Source organism: Camellia sinensis, chromosome 1 (genome assembly GCF_055761805.1).
Source record: "Camellia sinensis isolate YWXY chromosome 1, ASM5576180v1, whole genome shotgun sequence".
In the NCBI taxonomy this organism is placed as follows: domain Eukaryota; kingdom Viridiplantae; phylum Streptophyta; class Magnoliopsida; order Ericales; family Theaceae; genus Camellia; species Camellia sinensis.
The window spans coordinates 130,416,062-130,421,429 of NC_138961.1; positions in this window are offsets into that span (position 1 = coordinate 130,416,062).

Below are 5,368 nucleotides of genomic sequence, written 5' to 3' on the forward strand. Positions count from 1 at the left end.
TAGCTATTGTTCATTCTCTTTTCTTGTTTGGTTTTGGCTTCAAGAGTTAACACCATCCTTAGTGGTGTCGACACTATTTCTCTTTCCTTGTTTTGTTCTGCTCCCAAGGTCGACACCTATCTTGGTGGTGTCGACACCTCCTGATTGCTATGTTCTTGGAATTCGCTACTGAAATATAGGGTCGACACCATTGCTTTCAAGGGTCGACCCTTGTCTGCTGCCAAACAAAAGTGTCTCAGTTTTTCTTCTTGAGGGTTGACACCATTGTCGCAAGGGTCGACCCCTATGAGTCAGTTTCAACATTTTGTTTGGCTTAGGCCCTACTTTTAGGGATTTTTGACTTGTTATTTTCATTTGACTTTGGAGCAATTATTCTATTAGTAGCTAGTCACTATAAATTGACCCAAAAAAACTTTTTTATCTCTCATTACTTCTCTTTTTCTCTCTCACTTGTGACTTTCCTCTCTTTCTCTCTAAACTCATTTTTTCTGACTTAGATCTTCAGATCTACTCACCTAGAGATACCACCTCATCTTGGTCCTTTGAAATAGATTGTAGATCGTGTCAAGGGCCTTCTTTTGATCCAAGAGGTTTGTGGTTTCAACAACTTTGAGTTTTCTAAGTTGTTCTCTTCCACTCTTTTGGGTTGTGGTACGGATTCTTCGCACCTTCTTATGAGTTTCAACTTAGTTATATGTTATTTCCAAAACAATATTGTGATTCGGGGATTCGAACAAAAAAATCTAGGGTTTTGGTTTTGAAATCAAAAGAAGGGTTTTGTTAAATGGAATGATGGGAAAGGTTGTGGGGATGTGATGATGATTGTTATGTGTGGAAATAGTGGACTTCTTCACTCGGAAGTGATTTTGAAAGAAAATGAGATTTTGTTCCAAAACTATAAGTTTTGACTAGTGTTGGAAAACATTGAAAGGGGATGTTGGTTTTTTTGTAAAATTTTGGGAAAGAATATGAGTATTAATGGGAATGGTGGAGCTGGATATGTACTATCACTCACATTTTGAAATTTGGAAAGTCTATTTTATGGAATTTATTTACCTGTTTAGATATATCTGTTTGGGCTATCGGTGTAGGATATCTATGATTGTGGTAGACATTGCATGAGAACTAAGAGAATTGAAACTGTTTTCTCATCATTTTGCATTAAGCATTGTTGCATATTATCACATTGAAAATGTATATTGTTTTGAGAAAAAGAAGAATACTTGGTGAATCTGAGTAGAGGGTGTGGTTACAAATGTTAACTTGGCCTGTGTGTCCTTGGTGAAAGACTAGAAAACCGCACGGATAGGTGTTGAGCCTTTCGATTAATACCAGTAAAAATGTCAAAGAGTAGTGCTTGTATAGCATGCTAGCAGACACGTGCCTAGAGATTCACAGTGTTGTATTCACAATATTGTTTATAGTGAAAATAGAAAGGATGTTATGAATTGTTTTATAACCTGACATTACATGGCTTTGAAAGAAATGTAAAACATTTTGGCACGAGTATGGAATAAGCATTCATCCTATAACTTTGTTGAGATTCATATATTGTGTTGAATTATTTCTACTGGGTTTTGGCTCTCCCTATGTGGGAAAAACATTTCAGGTACTAATGATATGCCTTCACCAAGACAATAGCTTAAGAGGATTTGAAGCAAGAGCTTCATTTTGTTCATTTGTGTATTTATTTTTGTACAGGTTTAGGACTTTATTTGTATTGAGTTTAAACACACTTTTGTTGTAACCAAACATTGTCTTGGAAAGCTGTCAGCCTACAGGGCATTTCTTAATTGTTTAACTTATTTTCATAATCTTTAACAATGTAACACATTCTATAGAATAGATTCAAGATTAGGGCTTATGAATATATATTTGCATGTTTTATCTTTTGTAAAATAAGATCATATGGAATGGAAGAGGCTATATATTCAGAATGATATGCTTAATTATGAGTGTTTGTGGATGGTTTTATTGTAATTGTTTCTGGTTGTTACACGTAAAGTATTTTTTATACATATAATTCTATTAACTTTTATTTATGGGTAATTTAGATTAATTAGAATTCTTTTAAATATTAGATTTTAAAAATAACTGTATAAGGATATTTTACATGGCACTTTTTAAGAAAAGAAAAAAGAGAGATGAGCCACATAGGACAGATTTTTTTTAAGGATAAACACTTACTTATATGTGTTTATATATATCATGATAATTTACGTGATATAGTGATACACACGTGAATATTATTTAATTTCTTAATATTCTTTTTATATAACAGTTAGGAATAAGAGTTGTGGGGTTTTATTTATTTATAATTTTAAATTTATGTGATGATACATTATCTGTTTTGTTTTTATATTTTTTTTATAACAGTTGGGAATAAGAGTTGTGAGAGTTATAAGTTTTATTTTTTATTTTTTAAGAGTTGTAGGAGTTGTGAGTTTATATATATATATATATATATATATTTAAATTCACGTGGGAATAACGTTGTCAGAGTTGTGGGTTTTTTGTTTAATTTTATTTAAATTTACGTGATACTAATAGACATGTGATACGAAGATATTATTTGATTTTTTTAATTATCTTTTTAGATAACAATTGGGAGAGGAAGTGAGAAGACGTGAATATTGAAAAGGGAGATGAAAAGAGGTGCCACATTTATTTATTTTTCAAAATTATGAGAATTTAGAAATAAATATTTGGAGGCTTTTGACATAACAACTATAATTGCTTACATAGATACCAGCATATCATTCATGCCATGCACGGGACAAAATAATTTGTTATTTAATAAAAATATGATAATTATATTTAATTTTTTTTATATTATGTAAAATAAAAGTTAAATGGAAGCTACCCAATCGAGATTTTCTTAATTATTTAAAAAAAAAAAAAAAAAGAAGTTAGTATGAGATATTGATCATAAAGATTTTCACTAAAAATTTCATTTTACTTATGTAAATGGAAATATAAGATTCACTTTATGTAAGTGAAACAGTTCACTTTTTCTTTCTTTTCTAAATGTAAGATTATAAAATAAAAGTTAAATGAAAGCTAACTAATGGGGATTTTCTTAATTGTTTAAAAGTTAACAATTGTTTAATAGAAAATTTATTTCGAATCAAGCAATCTTAGCCGTTTAACCTTTAATTAGGTCAATTTTTAATTTATTTCGAATCAAACGAATTTAACCAATATATTTTGATAAAACCCCACTAAAATCGCAGTTAAACTAGCGAATCAATCAAACTGAAAACGGTTCATCGTATCGGCTAAGTCAAAGGACCAATCAACTTATAAAAAAATTAATTAATTAAAACTTTTAAATTTTATTTTAATTTTAAAATTTAAACTGTCTTGAACTGAAACATACACAACACTACAATATTAAATGTGAGTATAAGGTTTATATAGTGAAACAACTCATTTTTCCCACCTTTTCCTAATGTGGGATTGTAAAATAAAAGTTAACAGTTGTTTGGATGAGAAGTTCATTTCTTATCAAGCAATCTCAGTCGTTCAATTTTTAATAAGGTCAATCTTAGTTTATTTCAAATCAAACAAATCTAAGCAATATATTTTGATAAAATAACTAAAATCGTGGTTAAACCAGTGAATCAATCAAACCAAAAACAATTCAGCCTAATCGGCTAAGTGAAAAGACCAACCAATTTAAAACAAAATTAATTAATTAAAACTTTTAAACTTTATTTTAAAATTTAAATCATCTTGAACTGAAACATGTACAATACTATAATATTAAATGAGAGTATAAAATTCACTTTATATAAGTGAAATAACTCACTTTTTATTTCTTTTCTCGATGTAGGATTGTAATTATTTTAAAATTAAATATTATAAGAGTTTCAAAATCTCATACAAAATTATTTTTTAAATCAAAATTATGAGAGATTGTAAAATAAAAGTTAAATGAAAGTTAGCTAATGGGAATTTTCTTAATTGTTTAAAATTAAGAAAATCAAAAAAATGAGTATGAGATATCGATTATAGGGCTTTTCACTAAAAATCTATTTTTGTTTATATAAATGAGGGCATAAGATTTACTTTATGTAAGTGAAACAATTCACTTTTTCTTTCTTTTTTCGATGTTGGATTGTTAAATAAAAGGTAACTGAAAGCTAGTCTACGGGAATTAGAGAAACATAGTTTAGGCTGGTGAACTTATCATACTCGATCATTTTGTAAACTCATATGCATATTTAAAAAAAAAAATTAACTTCATTCTAAAATCATGTTCATATGATTTCAATGTATTTATCTTTAATAAAAATATATGATCTATTTATAAAATTATATATATTATTTATTTTTAAAAATTAAATATAATAAAATTACGTGATTATAAATGATAGTCACGCTCAAAATAAATCAAACTTTAATTTATTTAGAATGTTGCTAATGAAAACTGAAAATAAATCAATATCAATTAACTGACCTCTTCTCCTCTCCGACATGTGCCTTGTTACATTGTCATCCATGTGGTCATAATCGTGAAATTAATTTGCGTTATTTCATTTGGAGCAAAATATTGTTTAAAAAATATAATTAATTGTAATCATACAAGCAAGATGGACCCAATGGAAAAGATGGGTGACGGCTTCCAAATTTTGAAACCATTTTATTATTATAATAATAACATTAATTATTAAAATAAAAATAAAAAAAACCTTTAAATTATATAAGTTGGCCTCCTATTAGAGAGACTTATTTTCACCGTATAGTTTGGTGAACCATCAAACTAAACTATGATAAAAGCTTTCAATCTAAAAAATCCCAACCTAAACAATTCACTTTTTCTTTCTTTTTTCGATGTAAGATTTTCAAATAAAAGTTAACGAATGGAGATTTTCTTAATTGTTTAAAATTAAGAAAATTTGTATGAGATATTAAAACTCTCACAAGACTCCTCACTAAACATGGTGGGAATATAAGATTCTCTCTTTATATGAGTAAAACAAATTATTTTTTTCCTTCTTTTCCTGATATGAAATTATCAAATAAAAATAATTATTTAAAGTTAAAAAAATTAAAAAAAATTAGAATGAGGGTTTGGAGCTCCTGAAAAGCTTCTCACTAAAAAATCTTTTTTTCTTATATATATATATATATATATAGATATATAATATAAATAGATAGATATATGGATATAGATAATCGGTAAATGAATGGGCTAAACTGAGATAAAACTCCTATTCTCAAGTCCGGTTCGAAGATTAAACGAGCTCAAGCAAGTGGGAAATCAAAAAAGATTAAAAAAAAATAATTACAAATAATCATATCAAAAGTTACACGGCCCACCTTTTGATAAATACTTTCCCCATTTCCCACCGTCTTATAATTC